General features: G+C 39.1%; 1 long non-coding RNA gene and 2 pseudogenes across 1 annotated transcript; 2 read left to right on the top strand and 1 right to left on the bottom strand.

The window, feature by feature from the left end:
- Positions 1 to 906: 906 nt before the first annotated feature.
- On the bottom strand, positions 907 to 1985 carry LOC122134026 (annotated as a pseudogene).
- A 2274-nt stretch (positions 1986 to 4259) lies between these two features.
- On the top strand, positions 4260 to 13304 carry LOC122134977 (annotated as a pseudogene).
- A 1445-nt stretch (positions 13305 to 14749) lies between these two features.
- Positions 14750 to 15185, top strand: LOC122135009. The gene is made up of 3 exons (XR_006153271.1): positions 14750 to 14807; positions 14938 to 14996; positions 15102 to 15185. It is a non-coding gene; the product is annotated as an uncharacterized LOC122135009 (long non-coding RNA).
- The last annotated feature ends 3480 nt before the right edge of the window (positions 15186 to 18665 follow it).

Below are 18665 nucleotides of genomic sequence, written 5' to 3'. Positions count from 1 at the left end.
CAACATGATTTTTGGGCCATACAGCATCATAATATGTTTTTTCTGCTTTTAGACTTTTATTGTATTAGACTTTGTTTGTACATCTATATTGTGTTTTTATGTTATTTTACTTAAATTGTGTTTCTTAATGTTTTTTGGTATATAATGAATTTACTAAAGATCGTGAGTTGCATTAAATTACTGTGTAGACTATAGAACAAGTCTATATAAACAGTGGATTTAACATCAAAACATAACATCAGATGTTAAAAACTGTTCAATGGAGCCTCCCTTGTAAATGCCTTTAGTTAGTTCAAGAAAAATGTATGCAATTTTTTTTGTTTTATTTTTTTTTGAAAAAAAAAAATTTTATATAGGTTTTTCTGTGTATTTTTTTGTATCGTTCAGCTGGTGGAGGATGATAGAAAGTAATTAGTTATAAATAATCAATATTTTTTCATCCGGAGTAGAAATGCTACAGTAATCTAATTACACTGCTATAATATGTAATTAGGAGTCCTATTAATTAATTTTTTAGAGTGAACTTACACAACACTGACCCACTTGTGTTGTAGATTTGTGAGCTCCTAGCATGCATTGCAGCATGAATAATGATGCGGTTATTTTTGTGCTGTTTGCTGACTTTATTTATGATTTTATCCACAGAAGAAAGCAAGATCATACCCGGATTGCAGCAGCATGAGGGTGAGTAAATGACTTACAAGACATGATTATACTTTGCCTAAAGATTCTCAAATGGACAAAACTAGACTTAACCAGAACAATTAACCTGTTTTATCAAGCGTTCAGCTCACCATCAAAGACGAGGCCCCCAGATTCTTTTACACTTGATATAACATAGGGGCAAGCAAGAGAATTAAAAGTTACCATAGGTACAATAACAAAAACCCAACTTCAAAATCTTAAATAGTTTTAACCAAACCTACAAAACATAATCTCAATATACAGTGAATAATTTTAATACATCCCAAATGGAAATGGTTTTGTTGCAGAGTAAGCAGAAGAAGCATGTACGGTAACATCATGGCAGCTGATTTTGCTCTGAAATGCAACCAGTCGAAAATCCATACATATTTATTTCGTCCACGCTGACTTTGGGGAATGTCGTAATGCTCTCCGTCAGTGCGTCCAGGTGTCTGTTGAAATCCTGTAACACACAAAAGATGTTATTCACACATCACCACACACACACACACACACCACACACACAAACAGGCTACCAATCAATATATGTCAACATTAGCAGTGACAGACTTACCTCAACTCTTCTCTTGTGTTGTTTTGGAGGCCTTCTTTAAAATTCAATAGTTTCCATTTGCTATTAAAAAGTTACAAAGTGAGAATGATATTTTACAACCCAATAGCAAGTCAAACCGCAATTTCAGTCAGTAAAAAAAAAAAAAAAAAAAAAAAGACAAATTAGAAGTACGTAATTTCATTACTCAGCATTTGAAATAATCACAGAAAGTCAATTAATTACGTAATGATCTTGTCTTCTATGTCACATGAATAACAGAACACACACACACCCTTTTCTCTTGTAGTTTGTCGAACGCAATTTGTGCTGGTGTCCTTTTATCGACATAAACTTTCTTCGTTCCTTCTTCGTTTTGACTGGTCAAAATCTGCTCCTCTAAACGCTTCCTTTCCTTGTCCTTCTTCTTTTTCCTGTGGAAAAAAAAGCAAAAAGTAAATTACACTCAATCACTTAGTTGTATTATATAACGCGCACAACAACACTGAGCTAGCATAACAGCTAACGGCTGCCGTGAAGGCAATGGCAACATTTTCCCACAACACAGCTATAAAAATATATATATATCTAGTTAAGCATTAAGATAAAACAAATACATACTTTTTACTTGCTACAAGAGACTCCTTTCAGTTTTTTTTTAAAGAGCCTTTTTGAACCGAGTTGTACTCCGACATGTTAGCTAGCTTCTCTGCATCAACCAGCTTTCGTCCGAACTGATGGTGTTTATTAAATAGCCTCGGCTTTACTGTCCCCTCTAGTTAAGGGTATGCGTGACTGGTTTAGACGCAATGATGTGGATTTACTTTTATTTATTTCATTTTTGCACCTTCGTGGTTCAGATTGTGTAACACTGTATGTTTACAAAATTATTATTGTGCTGCTTGATATAGAGCGCTATTGGAAACTGTGATGTTTGTGCCAACATGGGGCTCCATTTTGGATCTAGACTGTGTGCGTAAAGTGCGCATGCGTGTTGCGGTTTAATACACCCGGAATGGGACGTACATGTACAGTTCAGACAGCATGGTGGAAGATCTGAAGATGCACAATGGGCACATAGCGTACTTCATTGCTTTAACGAGGATGAACCCCCCATTGCCTGTTCTGAATGCTTGTAACGATCTTTTTATTAACACTCTACGGGTTCAGTCCCGTAGTTTATGCTAGTAAGAAACCAGGTAAGGTGGTGTTTGTGTACTCAGTTTTTATTTGTATCCATTCAATGTCAACATTACCCTGGCAACTTCTGACCTTGTGAATTTTTGTCTAATATTATATTTATATAATGGTCTTTATTTTTGTTTTTTTTATTTATATTGTTTTAATATGATTATATTTCATATGACATTTTTACATTAAAATATGTAAATAGCTATTTTTTATGAACTATTATTCCATGTTTTTTTTTTTTTTAGTTACCAAAGGCAAAGGTAAAGGAATGGTAAAGGAAGGTTTTTAAGGGTCCAGAAGTATGTAAGGATCCAGTGAGACTTTGCACTCATGCAATTGGAGCCAACATCTTTAAACAAAGGCGAGGAGGATCCTCTTATTAAACCCAAGGAGGATACCCAGAGAATGGTATGATGGTGATTTTACTTTGTGCTTTATAAGTGCATTTAGTTTATGGAAGCTCTGTTATACGCAACAGAATAATTAATAATAATAATAATAATAATTATCATGAATATATATATATATATATATAGTATATATATATATATATATATATATATATATAATATATAATATATTGCAATTTTTGTATCTCACAATTCAGACTTTTTTATATCTCACAATTCAAAATTCTAAACGTGTAATTTGCGATGATTTACACATCTCACGAGTTTTTTTTTTTTTTTAATTAATTCTGATGTGTCTTACACCTTTTTCAATTTAGTTTACATCTCACAATTCTGCTTTTTGTTTCTCACTAACCGACTACCGAAAGATATAAATGAAAGGTATATTGTGAATTTTTATGTTGCAGTTGCCAAGGGTGTATATATTAAAATTCGCCAGACTTTGACGTTCTCTCAATTGCGCAAGTGAGTGAAAAATGTCAGAATTATGAGAGATAACAACAATTCAATTTTTTTTTGCCTAGTTGTTTTATCTTTTTTCTCATAGCTATTATTATGCTGACATGTGGTGAAATAAATATTTCAAATGCATTTACTGCATCTCAAGCTAGAAAAATAAACCAGGCATGACGCTCATATTTCTGCTTGTATACTAGACAACTAATGTCCTATACCTTCAGGTTTCTTGTTTGACAGTGTGGATCTGGCGGTTACATACCCAAAAAAATGTTAACTATCCCCAAAACAACACAATCATCCCAACGAACTGTCAATGAACAAAGACAGTCCAATAAAACGCACCGGGAATAGTGTCCGCTGGAAGCTTTTAAGGAGGAGCATAATTTGGAGACATAATAAACTGCTAAAGGCAAAATAAGTGTAGAAGACTTTGGACTAATCCATGTGTCTTTGGTGAGCAAAGGCCTGGGTGACCTTTGCCTTCCCAGCATTCACAGTGGACATTACCTGAGGCGCACTTCAGATATTGGAGAAGTTTATCTTCTTTTCCAGTGTTGTAACGAACCAAATCAGTGCTGACAAGATAAGCAAACTTTCAGGTTTGCTGGTGTGCTGGTACTATGTCTGAGGATCAAGTGGATGTTAGTTTTTGTTGTCATTCTTTGTATTATTGTGTTTTTTTTTCTTACTTCCTGTCTCACATGAAAAAAAATATGCTCTGATAATAATAATTCTAATGCGCAATGTCAACGTGTATTTTCTTCATCAATTCAATTTTCTTCCTTCAGTTGTTTTTGTTATATATTATATGAGTCTAATTGTCAACAAAAATTGTTGGAAATCGTTTAATAGTACAAATTAATTCAGTCCTGTTTGTCTGTCTTGTACTATTTGGCCACGTTGATGTGACGGTTACGCGGGTCACACCTCTTCTTCAAACAGGAGTGACTCGTTCGACATGCAAGATGGGCTTTGCTGCTATAGGGGTCGAGGGAAGGTGATTGAAGTAAAAAGCTCATGCTGCGCGTGGTGGCCAGTGCATGCAAAATACATGTTAGATAAGAGGAACTACGCTGACTGAAAAAAAAAGACAGAACTCCTGCGGATGTTTACCATAATGGTATTTGCCGGAGTCTGATAAGCATTAGTCGCAGTAACTGATCCAAAGTGAGTTAAACGGGATATTTATAGTGACCGATTATTGATAATCAGAGTGCGTACAGTGAGATCATATTTCATTAAATAAATAATATTTGTGTGCTGCGGTCGGCTTGACAACTTATGGTTTTATGAAGCCGGGGATAAAACTCACTGGGGTGGGAGTCTGCGGTTGAGAATTACCGTATAAACAGGTAAGTGTTTTTGTCAAGTTAAAGTTGAATTGATTAAAAAACAGCTTTTCATTTGATATATTTCATTTTGGCAAGATGAAATCGAACCACTTATATTAGTTTACACTAAGTGATCATGTGATCTAACTGCAATATGTCGATCTTCTTCCTCATGTGACTAGTTTTGATCAATTCCTCTTTGGTTTGGTAATTTAAATTTACTTTTTCCTAAACCATTGACAAATGTTTCGTATACAGAAAAAAATATAGAGTGCATTAGGTTCCGCATTTCAGTTACTAATATAGGCTCACGTTGGTAGGATCTTCTTTACATACCGCCACAGGAACAAAGTCATGCGGTAATATAAACTCGTAATGTCTAGTTTTGTGTGTGTGTTTATTTAGGTGTTTTTAATATGATTGAAAAAAAAAAAAATAGAAAAAATAATAGTAATATAGGGTTTGTAACAATAGCAAATATTCTTTAGATGATAAGGAAAAAAGAGAAGTCTTTTACACAAGTCTAGATAAAAACACGTAGAGTCAGTAAAAGTGTACAGAAATGTAATTTTCATATTCAAGTTGATTTAAAAAAAAATAGGCACCAACATTTTGTTGAATAACTGAAAACTAAATCGTACATCTTGAAAAAAAAAAAACTGTCTGACGATTGTTTTTTTTTAAATAAAACTCCTTTGTCATTTATTTCTCAGATCATTTACCAAGTTATGGGCGGACAAGAATTTGGGTGTAGAAAACCCTGAGCGACGGCCGGCAACGCTAAACAGGAATTGGTTACATGCTTAGACAATCTAGAGTGTGGTTTGGAAACAGCTGGCAAAGGCAGTGGCCGAACAGCCAACCAGTTCTGCTATGGGCCTAGGAAATATATAGACGTCAATTGTTTGAAATAACTAACCGATACTGTCAACGGGTTGTGACCGATTCACAAGTACAGGATCTACTTTTTTGTAGTGACAAAGAGCTGACTGGAACTGCTCAGGGGCCCCAGGTTTTGCAAAGTGCTAAGTCACCACATGGCAAGTCCTGGGCCGGATACCATGCTTGCCGCTCCTTGCAGATAGAGGGTGCACCTTGGCTTTGTGTTCCCTGCTTCAATGTCATGAAGAACAATCGAGACCACAGAGAGGGCTGTTGGGTTCATCACTACACATGGTAGCTAAATACATATAACAAAATGATTATGATCTGAATCTAGAACAGTTCCTCAATCCTCCATCCTCACTGTGGTGTGCCTCCCTTTGTGGTTAGAGTTTGGTTTGGTAACCCAAGCACGAAGAGGCGGTGAGTCATATTCACTCAGTGTTTATTTGTTTTGTTGGGCGCAGTCGTGATGGAGCAGATTGACATCACACTCCAGCCACAGAGATCAGCGGTCCCCGTGGTACCAAGGAAAGAAGTCCCGTGGTTCTGAGCTGCAGAGGCACGGTCGGACCTGTGGACTCTACACCCTACCAGTGGTTCAATGGCAAAGATGAGGTTGGTGCACTCAATGTGTAACTGAACCTATTGGATATTAAATGAACCTACTTAATATTACCCTAAGTCTAAACCTACTCGAAATATTACCCTAAGAATATAAACTAGTCTGGTTCTTAATGTTCTCGGTAGGTGCCAAGAGGCAATGGCCCAGAGCTGGTGCTGAATCCTGTTAGTCCGGCTCAACAGGGCCCCTACATCTGCCGTGTAAGTTCTGGGGACAAGTACGTTTCTCCAACTGGCGGATCATGTACGTATAGTGAGGTCTGGAGGCGCAAGTGCAGGCATGTGAAGATTTCACTTTAAGCTGAGTCTGAAATTAATCACATTTCCTTCATCACTGATAAATTACCGTCACATTGCAGGTTCCAGCAGTGACTACTTCCCTTCGTCAGCTAGTGGGGTGTATATTAAACTCGGCAACCTAGGCCTCACGGTGTTGATGGAGGGAGACACTCTCTATCTTGAATGCACTGCTCAGGCCAATCCGCCTCCCCAGTTCCAATGGTTATCTTAACAAACAGCCAATGCCATAAACGTGTACTAGAAGCACTCTTAAAGGTACTAATCAAAAGTCTCACAGGTTGAAATGTGTAGAGTAATTCACTTGCAATTTACTTGGGCATACTATATGTGCTTGTCCTCAGATTCCATGCATAAACCACAGCAGACAGAGGTACATATTACTGCAAGGTTTACAACCTCTATCATGAAGCGTGAGAGTGATCAGGTCCAAGTTAAACATCGGTAAGACGGCAAGACAAAATTATTTATAATTATCCCCTTGAATATAAATGAATAAATAGATAAAAGACTTTTCTTTATAGCATGGCCTGTTTTCACTCAGGTCCTGGTTCCTTTTCTGATGCCTCATGGGAAGCGCTAAAGTAGGTAAGCACAATCTGTTTAATTGTTTGAATTTAACACATCTACTGATGCTTTCTTGTCACTCACATGCAACCTTATGTTTTACCAGGTGGTTTCTGATGAAGGTCCAAGGCAAAATGGGTGATGTTGCGGTAAGTGATAAGCAGAAGTGTGGTGGTTACTCTTGCGCATTTATTGTATTCGGAGGATCTGCTATGTCAATCTTGTCACTTCAAAAGATTTATAGCCACCCTGATAAGGTAGCACTGCTTATCGGCGGAACATGAACTACCTGCATCACCGGCAGATCGAGAGCTCCCATGGAGATGTGTCATGAGCTGACAAACCTTCTACGCCAGTTAGACTTTAAAAGTCGTCTCTCTGCTGGACCTCAAACTGGCAGGAGATGCATAGTGCTGTTTACTGAGTTCTTGCTGCTGTGGATCGAGGTGTTTATGGTTAGTTCTTTGTTGCATCATTTAGACTTCTACAACTATAGATGTTAGGCCCAATTCTATAGTTCTATACATCCTGATTGTTGTTTATTAAAAACATTTGGATCATTTCATCCATGTCCACCAGGCTGGTTGTACTTTGCTGGTCATGGCTATTTTTTTTGCAAAAACTATGGGAACAGTTTCATGGTACCCATCGATGCGCCAGCCTCTTATACATTCAAGCACTGCCTCTGGGTGGTCAGGATGTGTTACCAGCGCATGCAAGAGCGCCAGACGGGACTTAATGTGTGCCTTTCTACCTTGTCTCACGACCTGTGTGCCTCGGGCCGGGAACAGCGTGCAGTTTGAATTTCACTTGAGTTTATCAGTTTTCTGAATTATTGTGCACCTAATGAAATTGTACTGAAACTGACTTCATGTTGTGTTGTTCATTCAGAAATCACAAATGACGAGAGCATCCCACAACCTGGCCCCTTGAGAGTGACAGCAAACATTAGTGTTTGGCTATGCCACGTAACGGTCTAATGCAATGACAGTACATTTTTTTGACATCTAGAAATTTGTGATTTACAATCTTCACATCTGGATTCAGGTGTGTTGATGCCGAAGCTTTTGAAGTAAAATAAAGACGATCTCTCTAATGGAATCTTCATGAGCTTCCTTAAGGAATAAAAGCGACATGATGGAGCCAGGAAAGGGCACGGTCATACTTGACAAAGTAGCGCTGAACGGTTTGGGGATTAATGTTCAAATCATTTTGGTTATGTGACATTTTTGTTGTAACAAAATGTGCAATTAAATTTAAGTCACCATCTACATCATAGTGATCCTATAAAAAAAAAAAACTGCGATTAGCCAGCAAGTGTGACCACATAGTTTTACAGAGTCAGTGTCCATTGCAGACATTGGGAAGGTGTGAAATCACTCCGTGTGGTCGGCAGGCTCCTAGAGCTGCGCAGCAATCTCTCGGAGCGTCGTGCCCTGACAGACAGCATTCAGGCTCCAGCATGCCCAAGTCACAGCATCAACGCGAAACTTAGTACAGTGGGCCATCGCTCATGGTTCGACCTTTTCATAATAAAACCCTTTTAGTTTGTATCCTTAAGCAAAGCACTTCGGATATAGATAAAATTATGATATACATAATGACGATTGTGTGTGAATTGTTCCAGTCCTCCCAGAGAGCTGCTGTCTTCAGTTCGAATTGCCGTGGTGTCAAGGTACAGCTAGGTTTTGCTGCAGAGTTTCCCAATATCAGATCATCTAACTACTCTCGGATATTGGAAGACTCTCTAAATGACATTTGTGTACTGCTCTGCCTCAGCTTTCTCGATTTTACAGCCAGGGTGTGGAGGTTAAATGACTTTCTTGATCAGCAAAGAATGTATTGAAATAGTAGTCCTGAGAAAACTATCAACAAACGAGTGATATCATTAATTGCTTTCCTATTAATTTAAATTACATTGCCTTTTCCATGGCAGCCTGCTTTAACTGGGTTTATCTTTTGTAGTCAGTTTTTTTGAACAATGATATAATTTCAGGGTCCTGAAGTAGACCTGAAGCACAGCCAATCAGGAGAGTCTTCTTGGGCTGGTAGCTTACTGACGGTCCATGGATGATCTACTGCCTCTGGAACAGCCTCAGCTCTTCACATCGTATTAGTGCCCCTGACTGCAAAGGCTCAAGGTACAGTATGTTGCCAACAGTATACTTACTAGGGCGTTGGTGCAAAATATGAGGAAACACCTGGAAATTAGGCAATATTTCGTTATTAAAGGAATTACTCCACCCAAAAATGAAAGTTTGTGCCTCATTACATCACTTACCCCCATGTCGTTGCAAACCCGTAAAAGCTACGTTCGTCGGCTTCGGAACACAATTTAAGATATTTTGGATGAAACTCCAGTAGAGGTCCTGTGACTGGTCCCAATAAGACTGCATAAATATAATAACAGTGTCCCTCTGTTTCTCTCCATATCACCGTTAATGCTGCATGAATCTTCTGTATCACTCCACGCCACAAGGATGTGCTGTTTTTCTTACGTGCATATTGGAAGTGCTTTGATTTGAAAGAAAAGCCAGTGCATCCTTGTTGTGGCGCGGATGAGCCTAACAGAAGAGCAAACGCAAGCACGATATGGGTGATAGAAGAGGAAGAGACACAGAGCGGAGAACGAGTGACAAAGGAATTGTTGAATTAAAGTCCGATTTTTATTTTTGTTTTCATATCGCTTACAAAAAGTGTTTACCGTTCAGTCTTCATATAACCCAGATATGCAGCACCGTCTGATTCTGGCAGATGGAAAGTAGTTCTTTGATGATGAGGACTTTCAAAACTTTTATGGACCTTGAAACTGTTATGTACTTGGCAGTACCCATAGTACCGTCACAGGACTCCACCCTCCCGGTTCCATCCAAAATATCTTAAATCGTTGTTGCCCGAAGAACAATTACGAAGCTTTTGACCAGGTTTGGAGTACGACATGGAACGATTCTTAACGTGCATTAATGACAAGAATTTTACCATTTTGTGGGGTGGAGGGATCCCTCTTAAAGGTAGGGTAGTGATTTCAGAAGCAATAACCCAAGCCTAGCTTTGAAAGCACGTCCCACCTTCCTGCATAATCCACTCTGCCAAAAGCCATGGCTCCTCCAAAACCTGCAATGTGTGCTCAGCAGCAGTCCAGAGGCATAACCAGCGACACAATGCAGGACAATGTGTTGGTTGAGAAGTTTTGAATGCAATGCTGTGTACAGTTTACCTATTGTCTCATTTAACCGTTGTGGTCGAAAACATTTACAGTACAAAAGGTATAATATTTACAGCTAATAATGTCTCCGCATGTCTGTGCACACGCTGTCTGCCCCATATCTTGTAAGGTGTTTTTACCACTATTTGCCTTTAATACAGCCTTCCATCCTTCTTAGAATAGAGTCATACGACTTTGAGCTCGTATTCTCTCTGGAATGTCATCTATCAGCCCCCTTATTTTCAGAGATCCGGTGCAAGAAGGGAATCTGCTTCTCATTCTTCTCTCCACAAATGTTCACAGTGCCGTTTGGTAATATATATATAACGCGATCAGGAGTTTTTCAGGGGTGATTTGTCCATGCGCCAGGGCTATGATGTCTGAAGTTTTAACATCAGGTTTAAGAATCACACCATTTAGTGATTGGTGATTACAATTTTAGCAGGTACATCACTTTCATTGATGTCTGGCTTTGTAAAGGTTTCTACTGGGATAGTTTCACTAGTTTTTTGTGGAATCTGGGTATTTAATGGTGACACGTTGAGGGCTTGCCTACGTGCAAACTACTCACAGACAGCTTAGCTTCTTCATAGTTTTCGAACAAGCGCCCCATATCATCCACTTTTGTCGTCTTCACCTGCTACTTGTCTTTGTTGGCATAAAGTCTTGTTGACACGTCGCTGTGCGCTGTATCTTAGATCGGATTAAAATTGTTCGAAGACTGTTGTTCCTAAAACACTGAACAAATTGGCAGATGTTTAAGGCTTACGGATGTTCCTGCTAAACAGGCTTCAATTGTTTGTTCTTGGAAGTCTGCTAATCCTCTCAGGAAGTGCTTTACTAACACTGAAAGAGTAAATACACAGATAATCACCTTTGTTTTTTCACTCTTGCCCTAAACAAATTTTATTTAACCTGTATAATAATGGGTGTTCACAATATTTTGTCCAATCCCTGTATATTTAATGTATTACTTATAACCAGGGGCGGTTCTAGGGTGAGTGGAGATCCGGGGCTTATCCCAGAAAAATCCTGTAGTGACTTTTTATTTATAAATCAGAAAGATGTCACTTGAGTTTAAAATATACCAAAAACAAATTTAAACATTTTATTTAAAGTTTATCCCTTGTCATCTGACACATATGCTATGTTTGTGTCTCTATCTCGCTTTTTTTTGCCTCTGTCTCTCAGTTTTCTTTTCTTTTACAATCAAGCCTGACTGGCTACACTCTGTCCTGGTAGAACAGGGATAAGAAGCAAACATTAAGCAGTGCACTGACATACTCTTACTCTACAAAGATATACCGGTCAAAGGTCTTTATCTCTGTGTTTATGCATTACAGTAAACAGATTCAAGTTATTCAGTCTGGCAGATAAACCTTACCCCTCTACTGAAGTCTGTGCATCATTCATATCTCCATGTGTTTCAGCTGTTTTAGTAGCTCTTCCAGCATGTCATGGAAGCCTTATGAAGAGCTACTTTGTTCATGCTCTATGAATGATTCTAAAGCTCTTTTCCAGTTGGAGAAACTTGCACTTGTTAATGTGTCTTTGCTGTTTCGATATGGATGCTTGCCAAAGAGACGACAAGAATAGCAGAATGCAGAATTTCTGGATAACGGAATACTCAAGCCACTGAAATGCATCTTTGGAATACAAAAATATAGAAATTATGAAAAAATTAGAATGGTATTTCTTGGCTACTAGGTGGCGGTAAGCCACTGCCTTAATGTGAGGTGAGTCGGCCAGTCATTTAACTGATGGATTCGCTCGAACAGATGATTCATTCAGAAAAAGTAAGCAACTGTTTTTATGAATGGGTCAGTGGGAATCATTTATTCAAGCAAATTTATTCAGTAAACACCGCTGTGTGTTGCTGCAGAGCACAACAACATGCTTTGTTTGGAACCATTTCCTTTTGTAAAATATGTCTTTTTTTATTATCTTGTTTATTGAATTGTTGCCCTGACACGAAAAAGTCTGCTACAGACCGTATAAACAAACATTATAACCGCTTCATGTGTGTGTGTGTGTCCTAAAGACTGAAGCTGCATGAACCGCTATGTTAGATGTTCAAAATGTAACGTTAACCAGACACAATTTAAAAACAAAAAAGAAATATAATACTATGATTAAAAGTTACAGATACCTGAAGCTGTTGTTTCTGGCGCTCAAGTGTTGGCTATTCTTTGAAGAATTTTCTAAATATCCATTTTAATTTTCAAATAAATTGATCTAGTAAAAATACTACACGCCAACAAACCGCCTGGCTCCAAAAAGATCTCATATCATTGGCTGGATCGCATATGACGGCCATCGATGGTTGGCCAGTTTGAGCATGTTAATCGATCAGAAGCACTAGACTCAGTGCTGTTTTTGTCGGGTGTGTGAATGACAACGCGAAATTGACAGACACTGTAGACGGAGAGTCGAGAGATATTTATTTGGTATTTATTTAATTAAATCTCTAATATAAATGACTTTATTGGGCATGAAAACTCATTGATGCATGTTGGTAATAAAAACATTCGGGGCTTTACTGAAAACATTCGGGGCTCCAGCCCCCTTAGCCCACCCCTAACGCCGCCCCTGCTTATAACGCATGTATATTATAAGGCATATCTTACTTTCCCCTTGCAGAAAGAGCTCTCGTTTACTGTTTGTCTACACTACAAGTATACTAATCTGGATGAAGAGGTCTTGGAAGAGCAAAGAGTCAGTGTAGGCAAAACCATTAGTGTCAAAATCCTCAACCTCCACTCCAGCCACGACTCTCTCTCTCACACCTCCTCCTCTGACCGACAAAACTCCAGTATAATGGAGTCTTCATCCTTCAGTGAAACGCTTCAGAGCTAACCTGCCCGACTTAAACCCTTCCTCCATCAGATCTGCATCTACATCATCATGGTCCTGCTATCAAGGACCCATGGAATCACCCACATTTTCTAGCCTAAAAAATGAACCAGAGGAAACCATATGTCCTGAGTACTTTGAATCAAGAACCTCCTGCCATCAAGAGTTTGCTCTAGCCTTCCTCAGGAGCTCCCATTTAAATTTATCAACTTACCAAATTCCATTTAGCAGGAAAGTGTTCAAAGCTGTGCATCTTGATGCTACAGTGTATGTTACCACAGTGTGATTTTTTTATATTTTCACCCTGACTGCCATGTTACAGAAGCTTGTGAATGTAATGTAATAAAGAGAAAGTTGGTATACCCTTTACAGCTTACAGTGTATCCTATTGTTGATACATTTGCCAGTGCATTAAATTATCATAATTTTTTTGTTGTTGTTGTTTTTTTTTTTTTTTTTTTCATTAAACTACACCAACAAGTGATTCTGTCTGTGGTAATGATTGTAACGCATCAATCACTTAAATTTCATCATGCTAAACAAAATACATATCTAGCATGTCATATACACTATGTTTTTACCCTCTAAAAACATATCAGTACACCACTATGTTAGGTGACCTTGACTGACACACGCAATGTGTAATTATAATATGCTCTTTTTACTCACTAAAAAGACCCTCAACGCCAAGTAACATTATTTTTTGGAAAGTCAGGCAAATGTTATAAAGTTCATGCACCTCTTTCAAAAATGTCCTTAAATATTACCATCACATAAGCTAATGTAAAATTTTATTAATAACTGACTAAATAGACTATTTTTGTCTAATATTCGGATTTCCATTCCTACCTGTAATGCATCTTATTCGCAAAAAAACCTTCTTGGACAACAGTTATTCCCGCGCTTCTGTCAAACAGCCCTTGACCATGCTGGACGCTTGCGCGCATGCGCCTAAAATCCCAAGGCAGAGCGCATGCGCAGGACACTAGTGGACTGCGCCATTTTGTTTTGACTGAGAAAACGCTGTTTATCGATGCTCTATCTATAATCCGGTGAGTGTGCGCGGGGTAGAGAGAGAGAGAGGATTCGTCCCTTCTGCTTCCACCGTAACGTTCTCTACATCCTGAAAACATGTCAGACTCGTCTACACCAGACGTGGGGCCTGTGGAGGCGGGGGTTCGTAAATTATCGGAGCTGAGAGTGATCGATTTGAAGGCCGAGCTGAAGCGCCGAAATCTCGACATCAGCAAGCAATAAGAGCCTGCTTTCAGAAAGAAAGACTCAAAAAGGCAAGAGATATAACTCCAGATATAGACATATCTCCAATCAACTTTACAACTCCCTGTTATATATTAGATTAAACATGCTTTGCATGCATACTGGGGTGGATGGTTACTAGTGTTAATTTGTCAAATGCATGCGTTTTTATAACATTTATTATTATTTATTTTTTTTACACAACTGTCTATTGTTACTGACATCAAACTTGCTTTGCAGTATGTTTTTTAATTCAATGCTTGCGTAATATGCATTGAATGAAGTGTAGGTTGTCATTGTAGAACAATTATGGATTGCTGTTGTAGGCGGCTGTAAACAGTAGACAGATGGGTGGCGTTTATGCTTGTATATGACTCCTATAAATCATGCTTTCATTTTTGGAAGTATTGAAGAAGAGGAGGCGGGAATCCAGATGGGAATCATTGTACACTTAGAGATAGCTCCTTAAAAAAAACACCTCAGCTGAACCCCAAAAGGTAAAGAAGTGTGTTTTAATGTTTCTTTTTTTTTTCAACTCATTTTCTACATTATCATGTTTAACAAATTTTCTCAAAACTTGCTTCAAGGTTATAGTTTGAAACCATTTTTTTTTTTTTCGTTCTGTAGGGAAGAGACAGGATGAACCTGATGATTGCACCCTTGAGGAGGACTCTGTTGACGGCCAGGTGCTTTGTCATATAAAGTTGTTTATGGATATGATCTATGTAACTGGGTTGGGTTATTTTGCATAGGTTTCATCAAAACTAAGAGCCGCTTTTTACTTCCTTTAGGAGGACCCGGATGCTATTCCAGAGAACCTACATGAGATGGATATTATGGACATGAATGTCCTAGATGGGAAGCTTTTCGATATATGGGCAAACTTGGTGGGCCTGATGGAGATGAATATGACGAGGAGGTTCTAGACACATTGTCGCGTCTGAAGAGAACACAGAAAGCAACCTGAGGGAGGATGATAGCAAAATGACCATGACGTGGAGGATGTCTACAGTGATGTTGTCATGAGTGAAATCTGGGGTAGAGGAGGTGAGGTTTTAAAATTAGCCACTGATACTGCCAGTTCTTTTCTTATTGCACGTTATGTGACGCTTTTTTTTTGGCATTCAGGAAATGGGCCTAACTGGACGAAAAATGTGGATGGTGAGGAACGAGGAAGCTGCCTTTGTCAGGTATTCAAGTTAACATTTTTGAGAGTTGTTTTTTGTTCTGATGGGTGTTGGGTTTCTTTTTATTCATCTTATTTTCCATCTCTTAGCAGGAGGGATGATGATGGGTGATGAGCATGGATGCTGAGGACACAAAAGTGAAAAAGGTACTGTATGGGGTTGTCTGGAATTGCTTTTAAGGTCAGGGGTGAAATTCCTTAAAGTCCTTTTAGTATAAATGTATCAGGTTACTCAGGAACAAGAGACTGGGAATCCAAAGTTGATTACTGGCTTTATGCATTGCTGTCAATAGACATTTAACCATTTATATTGATTTAGAACCACTTTATAGTCATACATGCTTTTTTTGAAAGGTGCAGATATGCAAAGAGCCAGTAATCTGTTTCGAAAGTTACTTGCACAGGTTGGTTTTAAATGGTTGCTGCAGATGCAATTTAGTCTTCTAGGTTGCCTAAGAGAAAGAGCTACAAAGAGAGAAGATGAGAAAGAATTGGATCATGCTGGAAGCAAAATCTCTTTAGGACTTTGTTAGTGGAGATTTCACTAATGGACCATTTGCTTGTTTCAAAAGAAACGCAATTCCTGTAAAGACAGCACAAGCTGCTTAGCCTTCCATATCCACGGACACTTCAAGTACTTAAGTTGGACTGATGGACACTTCGGATGTGGTCGCGTGGTCTTGTGGCTTTCCCCAGTCAACAGCTTGCTCCTCTGCTTTGGGGTGCAGGTGAGCTGAAAGAAATGGCCTGTTGTCTAGCTTGTTGATTGTTCTCGCTTTGGTTTCCTAGTCCTTCACAAGAGTAGCTTGCCTTTGTTTGTGTATGAGACAGCAGAGGGCCACGATCTAGTCCAGTTCCACGATAACCATTGCAATGTCTCAGGAAGTGTAGTTAAACTCTGTGCCATTCTATCTCCTGTTAAATCAGTAGAAGAGTGGTAGAAAGTAGCCGGGTCTTCGTATATCAGAGCCGCTTTAAGGAACACACTGATTGAAGAGCCGACTGAAGACAAAGAAATCTTCAGTCTGGGATTCCTCACAAAGAGGAAGACAATGTGCAGGACTCGTAACTTGCGAGGGAGGCACAGCCAATTTGGAAAACAGAGTCGTCAGCCACCTGTAGAGATGGGCGTTGATGCGCTCGGCCATGAAAGTGAAATTGGATGTACAAGTAAGGATAAAGAAAACATCTCAAGGACAATTTGAGTTTCAAGAGCACTTCTGCTCTTCAGGGTAGCTAAAGCTAATGAAACAGATTTGTGCGAGCATCGAAGCGCAGTTGATCTGGAAAGGGCATCTAAAGGAGGCTGATGTCGAGGAATGCAAGAAGACTGAACCTGCTGAGTCAGTCGATCAGAAGTGAAAGAGTCCTCTGTGAGGTGATGATCAGAAAAAAGAGGTTTGTTGTTTTTCTCTGTCTACTAGAACAATGGCTTTCTCTGTTTCTTTGGCTCCTTTTTTTTAACAAGTATGGGTGCTCATGGGAGGTCTAAGCAACTGCGCATTTCGTGTACCATTTTGTCATATCTTTCTACCTTCAAAAAGTAATGTACCCAAAATTTGGCTTTCTGCCATATCATATTCCAAGGTATGTTTTTAACATAATTGGGCTTCACATGACTAATTTACGTAAGTTGTAGGTTTACCATCATATTCCAAGGTATGTTTTTTAACATAATGGAGCTTCACATGACTATTTAAGTTGTAGTATCCAAATCATTGTTCATTGCTTGAGGTTGTTTGTCCTCACTAGGTGGGTATTTGTTTATCAACACTGGTGATCCCGTTTAAACTGCCCATTCAATTTCTCATAATGGCGTATTGTTTTCTCTAGTAGTGATGAGGATACATCAGCCGAAGCCTGACTCAGAAAAGATGATAAAGGTGGGAGTCCAGTGAACTACTTTTAAACAAGAAAATTGTTTCTGGATTTTTGCTAAATTGATTGTGTGTGTGTCTTATAAGGTTGAAGCAGCTGCTAGCGGAAAGGAACCTCTGGTCAGTGGGGACTCTCTTCAACCACCAGAAGCGGTAGTAGATCTGAAGAATCTCTTTAGCAAATATGGCAAGGTCTGCATGTTACAGAAAACTAGACATTACCGAGAAGTTTGGTATTACTGAGGATAGAAAGTGTCCTGATTCGTTATTACATGTCCGTACTTCTTGCAGGTTGTTGGTGCTAAAGTAGTAATAAACGCCAGAAGCCCAGGTGCCACACTGCTATGGCTTTGTTACTGAGGTGCTCTACTGAGGAGGCAACAAAGTGCATCAGTCATCTGCACAGAACTGAGCTGCATGGGATGGATGATTTCAGTTGAAAGGGTATATGGTTTAGTTTATACCCAAACCATTTAGGCTTAAGGTGCTAACACGCCTAGAGGAAGCTAGAAATCACTGCAAGTGTCCATTGGTGGCTGTGTTTCATTAGGGCCTTTCGCACTCCCCGGAACCTTTTCATAGTATCAGAACTTCAATTCGTGGAACTACCCACTTTTACGCTTTCACCGCAGGAACTGTGCGATTTTATTGCCGGACTGTCTTTTTCGAGAACCAAATTAGTTCTATTCGAGCAGGTCTAACCAGCACAAATTGGTACTACCCGACGCAAGTAGAGACATTGATTGGCCAGAAGCGCTCTCAAAAACGCCCCTCACCTGCCATTATATTTAAAACGCTGTGTAAACATACTGTAAACATTGTGTCAACTTATTTCGCAGTAAGTATGATGGACAGCTGATGGACGCCTGAAGTAAGGCACTTGTAGCAAATGTAGCACTGCCAGTTGTCGCTTGAGATTTTAGTCCTTTCCGCTCTTTCAGTCCTTTTATGTATACCGCAATATACAGACGCTGAAGTGCAGGAAACCCGCCAGACACAGCCCGAATACAGCATCCTCCATCCTCCTGTTGATAACGCTGTTCTTGTTAACGCTTTGTTGAAAGCCGCACAAATGACATCGCTTGTCGACCGGCTTACCGCCACGCCCTAGTACACACTCTTGGTGCTAATGCATCCCTTTTTAAATGGTACTGGGAAACAGTTCACGAAATCATCCTACTTTTAGTACTGTACATTTAGTTCTGGGAAGTTCAAAGCGGTAAAGGAAAAGCCCTATTCACTCAATGACAGTTCCTACAGTTGAGATCCAATTCATTTGATTTGTTTTTATT

Source organism: Cyprinus carpio, chromosome A22, assembly GCF_018340385.1.
Source record: "Cyprinus carpio isolate SPL01 chromosome A22, ASM1834038v1, whole genome shotgun sequence".
Taxonomy (NCBI): domain Eukaryota; kingdom Metazoa; phylum Chordata; class Actinopteri; order Cypriniformes; family Cyprinidae; genus Cyprinus; species Cyprinus carpio.
The sequence above is the reverse complement of the archived record's forward strand: the minus strand, read 5'-3'. Positions and strand labels throughout refer to the sequence as shown.